Below are 16446 nucleotides of genomic sequence, written 5' to 3'. Positions count from 1 at the left end.
CTATCTCATGTCAAACTATCATCTGGATTAACACACTAGGTCACCAGGTTAGCTACCAGGAACTTTCCAGAGTTATTCCAGAGTTCCCCTGCTCCCGTTCATCCCTCCCCATCTCTACGTTTCCAGTGCAGGTAGAGCCCATCCTTCTTTCCAGGCAGACCCTGGGATAAGAAAGATGCTCATTCCCATGTCGCCTGTCCACCCGGACTGGATTTATGACGCACGCAGGGTGACAGCATCATCTGCACCATTTTCCCATCCCATCCACACTCTCCCTGTCCCAGCTTTCCCCCACCGACTCAGGAGCCATCCCTCCACTCTCCCCCTACCCTCCCCCTTGAAACTCCCCTAGGAACAATTTTTCTTCCTCTCCCTTCAAATATTTGTCGACCATTATCGCCGCCGGTCACACCCAGGCTGTCATTTGTCCAAAGAAAACAGAAGGGGGATGGCCACAGAAGAGGGGCAGATGGACGGAGGCAGGGTGAAATGAGAGCCAGGGGAGCAGTCAGGCCATAATGATAAGGAGAATATAAAACACAGGCTGGGGCTGTCGAATTAAATGAGGGGGGCACATGAGAAGGGCTACTTCAAGCTGCTGGAGACGAGCGAGGGAAATGCTATGGAAGCAGGCAGGTGGAGTGCTACAACCAGAAGCAGTCAGACAAAATCATGTTTTTTTCTTTATTTTGGAGAACAATACAAGAGAGAAGAGCAATCAATCCCTGTTCCAGAGGGCTGGAGAGAAGCAGGGAAGGAGTGAGAAGGTGTCAGAGGTGGAGGGATGAGATGGAGAAATGGATAAAAGAGGTGGAGGAAAGTGGGCGATGCAGGAGGAGCTGGAGAGTACCTGGAAGGAGAGAGCAGGAGGCTCGATGCCAACACATGTGGCACAGGACATGAGAGGGGCTGCTGGATCCTGCCAGGGAGATGCAGTACTCAAACCAGAGGAAATCCAAAGGAAAATGGGACAGGCTAATGAGGGGAAGGGCCAAATCCAGAGATTAAGGCTTTAATTTCAGATGTGAGAGCCTGGGTTGGGCTGACTGCTCTGATGCTTCTTCTCTGTGACGTTGGTCGTTGGGTTCTCAGGGGGTCAGGGAGGAGATGCTCCTGTGGGTACCACGAACACGGGAGAGAGGACATGAGGCAGGTTGGATTCACAGAGATTGCCCCAGGAAGACCCAGAACTGCCCACGCCTTGCAGGTGGTGGTAAATCTGGAAGGACATTTCAGACAGAGAACAGGGAAAGGAAGCGCAACACCTACTTTCCAGCCTCCTGAACCTCGCCGCTAATTGCTGATGTCAATCCAAGCTACTTCTGAACTAGGGGTGTTTATAAAGCTGCTTTCCTACGTAGCTTTGGCATTTTTCTCGCTCAAAGAATAGCTACCCAGACACCTACTTCCACAAAACTTTTCGGAAGAAGATCATCTGGCTGGCTGTCAAATGTGGCTGAAACTGCCCCAAAACCAGAGGTAGGCGCGGATAGACAGCACGGTTGCAAAAGGTTTGTTTTGTTAGCACACCAAGCTGAAAGAAAAAAAGAAAAAAGAAAAAAGAAGAAAAAAAAGAAAACAAGAAAAAAAGAAACACACACACACACAAGAGGCAGCAAAGCAAGCCCAGCATTTATGATTTTTTTTGTTTCAACTCATGACTTTTTATACAATTGCATGGAAACGGGAGGGAAGGAGAAGGAAGGAGATTAGCCCATATTTTTTAGCATGTGGGGTTGGCAGCACACGTAGAGATACCCACTTAGTGAACGTGGGAGACGGGGAGGGGGAGAAGCATAAGCTGATATAGGGATGTTGTGGGAACCCCAGTGAAGAATAGCTATTCTTATATGTCAGATTCATCACCATGGTATCAGAAAGGAAGAACAGAAGGAGAAATGACAGAAAATGGGGGGGAGTGGAGCAAGACAACTGAAGAAAGAGAAACAGGAAGGGGAAGCAAAAGCCATTTCCCCCATGAATGATATCACCTGTTAAATCACCGGTGTGTGGTCACCCTGGTACCCTGAATTTACAGACAAAATGATGCCATTAGTTCCTTTATACAGCACCCCTCAAAACGCTCCAACATTCACATCTTAATGCTGAAGTGGGACGTATTCAACCAGTCCTTCCCTAAAGCTTCAAATAAATATATATAAGCATATATCCATTCTAAGTCCCATTGTTAAAAACAGGACAGCTGCCTTCCCTGCTTTATTTATTGGTAGGGCCTATACAAAATCAGCTTTGTTGCCATCCTGTGCAAGTGAATTTATCTGTGGTGAAGACGGACCTTGCTGTAAGGCAACTTCAAAGAGCTGTGACCCCTTTGCAGTTCTATAACTTGACGGTGTAACATCTCAGGAGTGCAAATTATAACTTTCTTTCTTCTAAAAAACTATTTTTCTTGCCCTCCTTTCACCTCTGAATGTACAAAAATTGCCAAGCAGCTCAGGATAATGGTCTGTGAAGACTGAGATTCAGCCTTCAGCCATGGCCACTGAGGATGCTTAGGGCCATCACATAAGAGGTTTTCCCTCTGTAGAGGAACACCTCCGTACTTTCCATGACACTCCTACGGATGTTCCCATCACCAATGTTTATTTCCTTTCAGAGTCACGCTGAGATTTCCACCTCTCTGCTCTCTCTGGCAATGAGCTCTGCAGGCTAACGAGGCTCCATGGACATCAGCTGGAAGAAAACACCTTTCAGGTTTTCTCCCTCACCACTTCTTGGGAAGATCTCTCTCACTCAACTGAAGTGAAAAAGGGGCACGACTGAATATTTTAGTTATTTTCCACCACTCTCCCAAATCATCACTTGCCCTTTTTAGAGGGCTTTTCATCCCAACCTCCTCCCAAGTCTCCGATCACCAGCAGTTACTTCTTTCCCACTGCTCTTTCCATCCAGATGCAACTCTCCGGATGCAAGAGCTGTCTTTGCTTCATGAAGTTGCTCAGCACTTCAGCCAGGGCCTTTGAATAAGATGACCCCATGTTCTGTCTGTAAACCCCGGTCATTTTGTAAAGCTCCTGGCACCGATGTCTGCATTAGGGCCCTTGAATTAAATAGCTCAGCTCCATCTCTTTGAAACCATTTGACTTCTCACCCAAGCGACTTGGCATCATCCCTCCCCACCTCCTAACACCTTTTGTGCAAATCCCCACTGAAGAAATAAAAGCCGCTGGAAGTGTAAGCTGGCCACGCATGTTGTAACCCTTTGTTATCTTGGGAGCCCCACTCAAATGTACAGAGAGATAATGTTAATGGAGTGATGCGTTTTGTCTGATCTGGGGCTGTCTCTGAAAGATAAATGCCAAGGCAAAGCAGAAACATTTAATCGAAAAGAAACCACCTCAACGTGTTGTATATTTTTTTTTCTCCTATAGAAACAAACCTTGGTCCTGTCATGGCATATTATTTTGCCAGCATTATCTCTGTTATTTCTAAATAATTCCATTTAGTGCTGGTGACGGGTAGGAGGGCTGAGATACAAAATCAAATTAATTAGAGTGACCCAACAAACTTGTGTTTGCACTGCAAGATTCAACATGGCAGCATATCTAGCAGAGAACAAATTGCATTCAAATTAATTTAAGGGAAATAATTTGGGGCATATCAGGTTTATTTAGGATCAATTTTAATAAGCTAAAATAAAGTCAAGGCAGTGGGTGATACCATCAGCCAGTCAAAAGCCAGCTTTGATAGAGGTTTATACAGCTGAATGACAGTTACTTTCGAAGCCATTATTAGAAAAGTTGTTTTTTGGATTGGCTTGGACAATTAAAAGAGCACCTCAATTACAGCCACCGGAAATATTAGTAATGAATAAATTATCCAGTAGGTTTGACCCTCCCTTCCTTCACATCATTTCCAAATAATTAAATTCCTTGCTGCATTTTGAGGCTTTGTATTAAATTCACCTGCAGTGGAGGATCAGTGAAAGAGGTGAGCCTTGCTTCATCTATTATTCCAGCCCAAATAGCACTGTTGCACACTCTGATAGACCAGGCACGAGATTTTGGGTTTTTCCAGAACAGGGTTATATTTGCAGGCATTTTCCAGGACAGCTGAAGAAATACCATTTCCTTCTGGACACAAGCCCTAGTACCCAAGGGATGTACTGCCAGTACATCTTTATTAGCCTGATTTAAGAGTTGCCTTCATCCTTTCCCTATTACCCTTTACCTAGCAGGGGACCAGCAGCTGATGGCCAATATTCGGAGGTACATGTTTCTTACCACTTCAGCCAAATGAGGTTGTGATTGCAAATGGTACATGCCAGGACATAAGACATTATAGAAATTTAAAGGCTGCTCACTGATTTATGGCTCTTTAATCAAGAGCTTTTAACATTTAATTACAAAGTTACAGGAGTTGTCTTTATTTCTGAAAAATCTGCCTATGGTTGGGGTAATTGGACAACATGAAGCTCGATATATTCCACATGTCCTAGGATTGCAGCCTTCTCTAGAGCAGAGGCAGGGAGGATGGGCAGCAGGAGAAATAAAATACAGCTTTTTCTTATGGCTTTAAGATTCTGAAGTAATTTAAAGTGATAAATCAACTGACTTAATTTTCAAGGAGCTTGAGGAACCATGAAAGGCTCATCAGAAGGTCATACTAAAGATGCAACAGGCAACATCTTGCACCATGCAAAGAAAATGTACCATGCAGCAGAAAGAAGGGTCAAACAAAAAAAAATGTGGTGTCCAAGGCTGAGTCCGTCTCACTCCTCATCCCTCCTGCAGCCCTGCATGCTGCTGTCCTGTCAAGTGGGAGAGCTCTCTCCAAATTTCTGCTGGGTTTGGGAAGAGAGAAGATCTGTGTGGGGGTCATTCACCTACAAGGTGATCATTCCCGGCACCCACCTTGGCAGCACCCTGCTCCAGATGTCCCCCAGCTAACACCCAGCGACTGTCAAAAAATGTCTGAATATTACCCAAAAAGCTAAAAAGTTTTCACATTTTTCTGCTGAGCAGCAAAGGAGGCTGAGATGTGTCTCTTAAATGTAAACATCACTGGTTAAATGAGATGAATCCTACCCTGTGACTGAAGTAGCAGGAGAAAAATGACCATGTGGGCTTCTTGCTGGGACACCTTGTTCACTGTTCCTGCTCAGTGAACATTTCATGATTTCTAAAGAGCAGAAAAGCACTGAAGGAGAGATGGAGACACACACCAGTGTACCTGCTGCTGGGTGGTTCATAAACTCAGGTCTCCCATGGTCACAGGCTTTTACCATTGCCGAAACAGCCCAGGAAGAAATTTCATTTTTTTCTGACAATTTTGTTATATGCCTGAAATAAAACCATCTGCCAGTTTAATCTCATTCACATGCTGTGTGATGGAGATGGATCAGGAGGGCTTAGCTTTGCCCTGGCAGGCTGGTGACCTTGAGATGGGAGCGTGTCTCTATCTCCACTCTTGCTCCTCTCAAGTCTGGTCTTAGTCTGGGAGCTCTTTGCACCGAGAACTGCCTCTCATTACGTGTGTGGGTGCTGCCTGGCAGAACAGAGTAGTGATTCTGGTTGTGGCCTCTCCAGCTCCTCTAGTACAAATAATAATTTCCATTCCATCTATTCTTTTGTTTGCTACTGATCTATATTAAACAGTTGGTGATTACTACATTTATGGGTGATTATTGCACTTATGCTGTGTTAAATCTAAATGTTTGTTTATCTTTATGTGGTCTCTGTGTATGTTTGCATGGCTTTTAACTTTATGTATTGCAGAGTTCCTTAATTATAAAATCAATAAATTTTTTAAACTTATGACTATCGCGTAGATAGAAACCCACACAGCATCCATGTCTGTATGCAACAATGATTCTTATCTTGTGCCCGTGGCATTATAATATCTCAGCTACAGGAATCAGCAGACTTTTTTTTTTTTTTTTTTTTTGTGCTAGTAGCAATTAATTCTTTGTTAGCTTGGCTCATTCTCTGTTTCTCATCAAGACCGTCCTCTTGCAAGCTGTTCTTGTCAGGCGGACTCCCACCTCCCTGGAAGCTTGTTGACTTCAGTGAAAGTCACTGGGCGGTGGTGCCTGTTGAGCCAAGGCTTGGAGAAGAGGGCCTGGTCCTCAGTTCTGCCCCGGGGGTCCTGTCTGACATTGGTCAAACCACCTGAGATACATCCACACCGCAGAGCAGCACCATTATAGATGTGTTGACTCTTCTGATTGCTGCCTCCCCCTACCCAAAGGGAGGTTACAGGGGAAATAGGATCACAGAACCACAGAACACCCCGAGTTGGAAGGCACCCACAAGGATCATCGAGTCCAAATCCTGGCTCCACAGAGGACCACCCAAAACCAAACCCTATGTCTGAGAGCATTGTCCAAATGCTTCCTGAACTCAGTGCCATGATCACATCCCTGGGCAGCCTGTCCCAGTGCCTGACCACTTCTGGGTGCAGAACCTTTCCCTAACCCTCTTTCCCTAACCCTGACCCTCCCCTGTCCCAGCTCCATGCCATTCCCTCGGGTCCTGTCGTTGTCCCCAGACTCTTCTCATACATCCAGAACGAATGAAGAAGAGGCAACAATGACAGCTGCAACAAGGAAAAGTCCAGTTTAGTGTAAGGAAAAAATTCTTCACAGAGTGGCTAAGCATGGGACAGCTGCCCCAAGGCTATTGAATTTCTGTCAGTGCAGGTTTTCAGCACTTGACTGGACAAGGGCCTCAGCAACCTGATCTAACTTCAGAACTGTCCCTGCCTTGACCAGAGGATGGGCTGGAAGCCTGGAGAGGTCTTTTCCTACGCTCCTCTGACCCTGCTGGAAGGCCTGAGAGCTCAGGTGGAGCCAGCTGAGGCCTTCCCACACCAGGCTTCACTGTGTGGCGCAGGCACATCTCCTAGTTCCTGCCCCTCCATCTTGGTGCATGTCATCTCCTTGATGATAAAGGCATTAAACAGGATGGGCCCTGGTGCTCTGCTTTTCACCAGCTTCCAGGCAGGATGCAACCCTTTGAGCCCAGACACTCAGCCAGATATTTAACCATCCAGATGACCACTCATCCAGCCTACAATGTCCTAACTAGGCCTCAAGCCCCTACAAACTTCTTGCAACCCCACTGTCCTTGGCAAAGATTTCCACAGCCTTGTTTTCAGGCAGTGTAACTTCACAAATGGCTTCTATGTGTTTGTTTGGATTTTATTTGTTTGTTTTGGTTTTGCTGGGGGCAGTAACCAAAGCATGGCATTAAAGCATGTCCTGCGATGACATACCTCAGATTATGCACTCTGAGAAAAGGAGCTGCTCTTTGCTTGTAGTCCATGCAAGTGAAGAGAGAAAAGAAGTCCTGCTTGGGTCACCAAGGACAATTTTTCTCACATGGTGTTCTGTATCCACAGTCTTCTGAAGCAACTGACCAAGAGAGCTCAGGCATAGCCTCATGTCTCACTCTAGTGCAATGTTCAGGGGGCAGCAAGTTCACGAGCATATTCTGCACAAATGTGCCAGGACACGACTCCAAATCCACCAAGTTATGTGACTGTGGGAGGTAAAGACGTTTCTGTATACCCTGTCCTGGGAAGAGGGGGTTCTTTATTAGGGCTTTTGGGGCAGCACTTGAGGCCATAGGTAGAAAAAGATCTGTTGCTTGTCTTACGCAGCTGGCAGTGAATGGTACTACCAGAAAAGTGTTCATCAGTCCTGATATGCAAGGTGTTGAGGAAGTGGATCAGAGAAGAGGCATCTCTTATGTGCACAAAAGACTGGTTTCACAGAAGAGGAGCATGTCTTGTTGAGACAATATTATTTTCCCATTGTCATACTAGGAAATAGGCTGAGCTGAATATCAAAACCATCTCTCCATCGCTCTGAGGACAATACACAATACCTCAAGCAGACATCCTCTTAATGTGGGCTCTGCTCTTACTATTGCTTCACCTGGCTCTGCCTCAGTTTCCTCCCATATCATTGTAGTTATGTGTGAGTGTGTTACAATCATCAATATTTTATCATCACTACCAAGAGCCCCAAAGTTCCTTCAGACAATTAAAACATATGAATTGATAAATACATCAAGAGATGCCTGCTGCCCAGCACTCACTGCCTCCTGCCGTTGATGAGGAGATGAAAACCTCCCATGGAGGCAGGAGCTGTGGCCGCTCATGTAAACACAAGCTAATCAACAACCGGCATTAAAAAAGTGTAGTCAGGTGATGACCCCAATTTCTTTTATTCCATGCTATATTTCGCGAGCAGTGGCTTGCAGCAGCTCTTACAGTTTCTTTCTTTGCCACTTACATCTAATTAGGATCCATGCTCAGAAGGAGCAGAAGCATCTGTAATTAAACCAAACTGCAGCGCCAGGAACAAGCAGTGGGGAAGAGTTCTCTCATGCTGCTGAATGCGGCAATTTTTGGCGTGGCTGGAGGCTGGGACTTCAGTGGGAAAACACCACCAAGGCTCCTGCAGTGGACAAAGAGCTAGCAGGAGTCCTAGAGATGCACGTCAATAGGGACATGCACTCCTTTCAAAAGTGCTGCCCATGGGATGGGCCTGGAGTGGGGGTCCCAGCATTGCCTGCAATGGCACGGCTGGGATTTCTGTAGGGCATGTGTGGGCATAATCGAGCTGCAGACCTGCACCAAGCTGTGTCCATAGTTTTGCAATGTTGTTTTACCATTTTTCAGGGGGAAACTAGAGAAGGAAGGAAAAGCCATGCTTGGACCAAAATTAAACAGATCTATAAAGGAAATATTTAGCCCAGTATAAATGCACTCCATATCTGCACAGGGAGCTTGCCCATCAGCAGAAGAGAATTAGTCATTTCAAAATCGTATTTGGGAATATGCACATCTAAGATCAGCCTGGACAATTTATTTACTTATTTATATCCCATCTTTAATCACAACAGTTAAACCCATAGGATATACAGACACAAATATGTTAAATCTCATGCAGACTTGCCTGAGATCAGGCAGATGATCTGCAGAATTGTTAGAAAGAAAAGAAAGAAAGAAAGAAAGAAAGAAAGAAAGAAAGAAAGAAAGAAAGAAAGAAAGAAAGAAAGAGAAAAGAGAAAGAAAGAAAGAAAGAAAGAAAGAAAGAAAGAAAGAAAAGAGAAAGAAAGAAAGAAAGAAAGAAAGAAAGAAAGAAAGAAAGAAAGAAAGAAAGAAAGAAAGAAAGAAAGAAAGAAAAGAAATCACCTGACATCCAAAATTTACTTGGTGTTAGTATGCAGTCCTCAGTTCATCCAGCACCAACCTGAAGTTACTTTTTCCATGTCAAATCAGGAGCAGCAAGGGGTTATAACTGCTGCTCTTGGCTAAGATGAAAACCAGAGGCAGAGAGTCCCAGATCCAATTGCAATTCTAGGGAAAACGTAGGAGCATAATTGATGTCCAAAAGAAGTCTGTGGATGTAAGCCCTGCTTTGAGCCGAAGCCAGCAAGTCAGGTGTTGCAGGGTCTCTGTGGCCCTGTGTGGTCAGAAATGTAATATTACATCTCACTGGAAAACCTCGATGGGTTGTAATTTTGTTACAGCATTAAAACACACCAGTGGTGGAGGCATCCCAGGGATGGTGTAATTCGAAAAAGACACATTCCAGCAATGATGGGTTCTTCCTTTGAAAGAAAAGCTGATCTTAATGGTTTTGATTATTTTTTATCCAGTTGCTGCCCTAGTATGCTGTGGAGCTTTAAATATGGGCCGGAAATAATTTCACAGGGGACCTTAAATGTATGTTTATGTAATAAAATATGTATAAATGCAGACCACAAGAAATGGACTGTAAAGCACTGCATGGAGCTAATTCCACCAAAAGAGAGAAGGAGCCAGCAAGTTCACCCACACACTTTATAAGGTCAGTGCAATCCCTCCCCAGGACTTGTTTGCTTGTAAATACCACAGCCTGACTATTTTGCTGCAACAAATCCCACATCTTCTACATGGCAACTGATGTAAGGCTAAAAGCTTTCCATCAAGTAGCCTGGTTTCCCTCATCCAAAGAGGAAATGTGGCCTCCTGAACATGCAACAAGAATCCAGGAGCTTTGATATTCATGGACACTGGAGAAGTCAGGAGCTGCAGCTTTGCTGGGTGACATTGGGAAAGGCATCTCCAGCTCCAGCCTGCCTTCTTCTGCGATGGCTGGAAGGAAATGTTTCACATAACTCAACCCACACTGTTTTAAGAAGTCAATCCAGGAAGATATTTGAGGTTTTGATAATTTTCCAAAGGCAAGGCAGGATTTTTTTTTTACTATTACTTTATTTTATTCTAAATCTGGAAGACATCTTCTGGGCCATAACTTCCAAGCTGGCTCTTGAGCCAGTTTTTCTTCATGCAGTTTCAGATGACTTCCCTGCACATTATGAGGCTGTAGGTGCTTTGCTAAAAGGAGCTGCATTACCTGTAACCCACAAGTCTCAGCTCCTGATATCCCACAGCAGGATACTCACATCCTACACTTGCAGGCAATGCAGGGCTGGTACCACCACTCGTTCACACAGCAAACACTCCTTATCTCCCACTGGAGAGTTCCACTGCTCTGCCACAAGAATACCCCCATCCCCTGAGAGATACTGCTGACATATTGGCCAAATTGACAGGTTCTTGTGATAAGGTTTCTACCTTGCAGAGACCTCGTGAACAGACTTAGAGAGCCAGGGGTTCCCACTCTAGCTGCTGGATGATGAACTATCATTTTAAACCCTGCATTTTGGTCCTGCCTCTGTTTTTCCCCTTGAATCTTATACTGTTTTTCACCTCCCATTGTAGAGCTTTTGCTGCAGCTATGTGCATACCCAGAACTGACATGCTCCAGCCCAGAGGCAGCTGCATTTTAAAAGACAGTGAAATAATTCACTGTATAAACCATATGATTAAATTCTTCCTTACAGTCCTCGGGGCTCAACATCACTAGGTGAAGTCAAGGCTACATTAGAACTGAAATCCATGGCAATTTCCAACAACAGGCAGCTTTTCTGGATACTCATCCCAACTGTTAATAGTCATAATTCCCTTTATAATCCCAGTGAAGATGTCTCTGTACTTATCCAAGAAGGAAAAATGTTGATGGGATGTTTAGTAGTTTTTCTGTGGCCATTCAGTTTGCCTTAAGAAGAGCAGTCATTTTCTTTATGAGGGTGTCACGGGCATAAATCAACCACGCTAACTCAGAGTAATCATGCTAGATTCTTGGAGACTGGAAGAGGCACAGAAAAGATAGATGGTTCTGTGTTTAAAACACTGGATTACGTCAACTGGAAGAGCAACTCCTGACACTTCTTCCAGTGCAGTCCCTCCATAAATCAAATTACAGGTTTTGTCCATTTGGATTGTGAACTGCAAGGTAGTGTGGAGGGCAGATATGTTTGCACACTTCCCAGCAGGTTGGGATTGTAATTCTGCTTGGCACACCTAAGAGTTACTGCAATGCACTGAATAATAATAACAATTTGCCTTCTTCAGCCTTTGGGGATTGAGAAAAACAGCAATGCTCTGGCGGAACTGGAGTTTGACATGTGAATATCACTGGGAACTGATTTCGCCAGGCTCTGGATGAGGATGTTGCCTAGACCTGGAAGCAGGTGAGACAGAGATGAAGATATGACCCCTTTAGTCTGCATTGGAACTGGTGCCTGGCAGGGAAATAAGAAGGAAAGAGAGAGAAAAATAGAGAGAGAAAGAGAGAGAGAAAGAGAGGGAGAAAGAGAGGGAGAAAGAGAGGGAGGAAAAGAAAAGAAAAGAAAAGAAAAGAAAAGAAAAGAAAAGAAAAGAAAAGAAAAGAAAAGAAAAGAAAAGAAAAGAAAAGAAAAGAAAAGAAAAGAAAAGAAAAGAAAAGAAAAGAAAAGAAAAGAAAAGAAAAGAAAAGAAAAGAAAAGAAAAGAAAAGAAAAGAAAAGAAAAGAAAAGAAAAGAAAAGAAAAGAAAAGAAAAGAAAAGAAAAGAAAAGAAAAGAAAAGAAAAGAAAGAAAAAAGAAAGAAAGAAAGAAAGAAAAAGAAAGAAAGAAAGAAAGAAAAAGAAAGAAAGAAAGAAAGAAAGAAAGAAAGAAAGAAAGAAAGAAAGAAAGAAAGAAAAAGAAAGAAAGAAAGAAAAAGAAGAAAGAAAGAAAGACATGCACGCACACACACACACACACAAAAAAAAGGAAACTAAAAAACAAACAAACCAAAAAAAAAAAAAACAAAAAAAGAAAACAGAACCCTTTAGACCTGGAAATGGTCTTTCCCTGTATTTTAAGTACCTGTCTTGTACTACACCAGAAAGTCCCCACGGCAATCAGGTCTTCTCCCAGGATGAGTCTCTCTCAGCTCCCCTTGGGAGGTAAAAATGGTCAGGATGGATCCCCATGATGTTTCTCCTCTTAGGAGATCTATACCCAAGGGAAGTCTGCACCTCCCTTTATCTCTTTCTCTTTTCCTCTCTCTGCACGTACTAGCTGCCTGTGCAAAGCTGGTGGTCTAACAAAGCCAATAGGTCATCAATGCATATTGAAGAATGTCACTTAATATGTTATTGATGCTATACAGACACATTCAATAACAAACATATATAAATATAAATATAAATAAAAATAAAAAATAAAAATAAAAAATCTCAGACCACTTTGTTCTGGAATGTGCTTTTCCCAATCTCTGCAAGGAGGATGCTTTGCCTCGGTACAGTTTACTGCATGCCATCTCCTATTATGCCCACCCATCCCAGTGGTTTGTTACAGACTTTTGACAGTCATGACCTATTCATTATTTCAGCCAGGCCATGGGTTTCTGCTCTGACTGCACCTTTGTGCCTCGGGGCTGGGTCTCCTGAGGCTCACCATGTTAACCACGATCTCAGAGTCCTCTTTGACAGGAACAATTCCCACCTATGGGTGCATAGGGTGGCATCCTATGGGTGCATTCCATATAGATTTGCAGATATGCTCTCAGGACTGACCCTGGGAAGAAATGACATTTTAAAGCTCTGTGGATGAAATAAATACAACAAAAATATTGTTTGAAGTAGAGTTCACCAAACTCACTCTTCCTAGGCCCCCCAATGAAGTGGAAACAACCAAAACCAGTTTGGTGAGGGCTGATCTCAACAAACTCTTACCTTTCATTTCTGATCATCTTAAAGAAAAGAAAAGGTTGACAAAGGAAGGCCATTCTCTCTCCTCCTTGCACTCATACATGCCCAGCCACACAAGGTTCCTCACCTTGGCTGTGGAAAGTGATCATCCATGGACATCCACAGGCCATCTTAATTTGATTTTGAAGTAGGGATTTAAAAAAGGCTGTCATGCCTTTCAGGGCAGGTCTACAGAGAAAAAGGAGATACGGCCTTGCAGAATGCAATGCCTTTAGCTGAGAGAAATTAGTCTTGGCCAATGTGAGGAACAGCTGAAATGACCACTCATTGCTTTGTGTTCACTACTTTGAACATCCAAGTGTTACTTTGCTTTCTCTATTCTATTTGTTTGTCCATTTTCAGGCTGAAAGTTGTGTGGGTGCTAGAGAACAGGAAAAGGAAAGGTTTGCAGGTGTTTCCTGGATCTCCTTTGTATGTCTATGACAGCATTTAGGGACCATGGCACACTGAACCACCTCTCCATCCCAAGCTTTTGTCGTTTCCCCAGTTGAGATGCGGTGTTTGCATCCCAATGGCTTTATTTTCTCCAGTGCCTTCTAGCAAACAGGAGAGGAAAAAGACAGAGCAGGATGAAAAAAGCTTTGTGGTATGAAAGGGAGAGAATGATGCCTAGCTGGGTTTCATCTGTCTAATTTTATGTGTCGTCAGTTCGGATGCGTAAATCTGAACGAGTTGTCTAGACGACTTTTATAGTCAATGGAGAGAAAGAAGAACTTCCCAGGCACAATTCAGCCCAGCTGGGAGAGATGAATTGTGCTCTGGGAGGAACCATCCCTCTTTCCCGACCGTAAAGCAAAGTCACGGCGATAAAGCAGCTCAGACATAACCGCCTACCTCTCAGCAAGCTGCAGTTAGCTGAGAAAAGTCCCACTCAAAATAACCCACAAACAACTGCCAGCTTCCCTAAACAGCTCCCACAGTGTAGCAGAATAAAAGCACCCAGAGGAGAACCGCATATCGGCAGCACACTCCCCACTGACCTCAAGCCAGCCTGAGCCCCCAACTGTAGTTGTGTGATCCGACCCAGGAAAAGACCTGCTTCAGACCCTGAATTCAGAATTTGGGGCTGCTTTGTGGCAGAGAGTCCAATGAGTTGCGTGTACTTGGGCTTGCGTTTTGCAGCAGCAGAGAAGTTGGGTGGCATAAAAGAGGCTGAAAAGCCTCCCAGGGGGGTGTGGGCTGTGCCATGCCACCAACAACGTCAGACTCGTGGGGATGCAAGGATGGGCCATTGAATTCCAAAAGGACCAGGCTACTGCTGCGGGTTTTTCCCAGGAGCAGCTCCGTCTTTTCCAAGCATGGGGAAATTTGTGAAAATATTTCCCTTACTCCATTGGAGGCTCCACCAGCACATACACACTCACACGCTAGACATACAGTCATTCCCCAGGTTTGCTTTTCAGATTGCCTATTGACATTCCCCTTCCCTCCTTCCCTCCCTCTCCTGCTCCTCACTTCCCCTACTCGCATGCCATGGAGACACCGGTTCCACTCCATTCCTTTTAACATTCCTCATAACCAGGAGACGCAGGGCTGCTTTAAGAAGAAAATATATATATACAGGGGAAAAAAATGGGGAAAGGGAGAAAAGGAAAAAAGAGAAAGAGAAAGAAAAGAATGCGTGTCAGCTCAAACCCCACTTGTGCCAGCATGCACACGGGTTGCCTTTTGCTCGGCGCACATCAATGCCTCTTATCCTCCGAAGTTATTTCCCCTGGAGTGAACCTATCAAAGATTTTCAGCCTCTCTGGAGAGAGCAGTACCAGATAACACTGGATTCCCTTGTCAATTCTTGCCTACCAGGCTCTGGCAGCATTTTCTACCTGACACTCTGATCTTGACACACACGCACAGGAGAAGCGTGCGTGTGTATGTGTGTGCATCTGCAGTGGTTTCCTCCTGCTGTGCAAGCAATGCAGCTGCCTTTAGACTGCAGGGAGGAAGGGAAAACCCAGTAACACATCTATATAGCACCCTCCTCATCCGTGACTCCTGCAGTGTCGTGCCCTCTTTGTAATTACAGTAATTAGTATTTTTATACTACTAATAATGATTATTATTTAAGATGTGCTAATTCTTTCTAATACAGCTGTCTCTTTTTAAAACCTGGCCCCATATTTTTAAAAGAATCCACTAAAGGATTTCCAAATAAGTGCTCACCTCCAAAATCCTGCTGCTACAACACTCAGAAATACTCATCCCCTTTCCTCTGCTTGCTGTGGCAATGGGACTGGAAGGACCAGCCACTCCAGTGGGTACCCAGCATATCTCTGATGATTCACATGGGTCTTTTGGGTTGTTTGTGATTTTTTTTGGTTTTGGGTCGAGGTAAAGGGTTGGTAAAACTGGTGGTGTTGATGGCTCACATGGGTGGTTTGAGCCTTCATCAGCGAAGGCAGTGGCTGGTAAGAGGAGAAGCTCTGTGCAACTCCTAAATCAGCATCCTGAGAAGGCATGTAATTAAGAGGCTTTACCTAGAGGGCCCAGAGCTCATTAGCCTCAGCAATAAAATAAGCAGTTTATGGGTGCCGTAACTCACGCTTGGACAGAAGGGTGGGCACGCCACGGTGCAGTGAGCCAAGAGGCACAGCTGTTTGCCTGCAGCTTTCGGCACCAAGAGTTTTCTAAAGCCCCAGCATAGCTGATGGTTCCATGCAAAATCCTGGGTATCCAAAATATCTGAGTAAATTCTTCCTAAATTGGGCTTGTGTTGTCTATACTCGTTCTTGGCATTATATGGGCAGGGTCTGGGGACAGCCCTGATGTTTCTCAGCCTCCAGCTCTACAATGCCTGTGCCAGTTGATATTTTCTTTGTATTTTTTTTTTGTCTCCCGTGGGCACTATGTGCCAGGATGATGTTAGGACCCAGCTCCAACATGGACCATGAACACCAGCTAAGCTCCTGCACTGAATATGAGGAAAATAGCATGAAATGACTCCAGTGTGTCACCCAACTACCCTCCTCCTTTCATGGCAATGCTGTCCTCAGCACTTGCAAGGATGCTAGATATTACTGCTCTGTGGTTCACACCATCTTAAACATCACCTTCAATTGCTTACACTGTAAATCTGATCTTCCACCTTTCTGCATGAGAAATATCACCCAGGTCTTGCCCTGGAAGAAGCATTTCCCCTGAGGCAGCTGTCCTGGTAGTGTGGGAGGAGGATCTGTGAATGGAATTTATGGACAGTGTTAGCAACATTACGTTATAATATTTCCACACAAGTCCAATGAAGTCCTCTAGAAGAAAGAGAGGCTCAGAGCCAGCTCATCACCCTTCGTCATCACTTGGGTGAACACCCCATCTTAGAACCCACTCTTAGCATGGCATCAGGATACCATCAACTTG

This window comes from Anser anser (genome assembly GCF_964211835.1).
Source record: "Anser anser genome assembly, chromosome: 1".
In the NCBI taxonomy this organism is placed as follows: Eukaryota; Metazoa; Chordata; class Aves; order Anseriformes; family Anatidae; genus Anser; species Anser anser.
Note: the sequence above shows the minus strand (reverse complement) of the source record.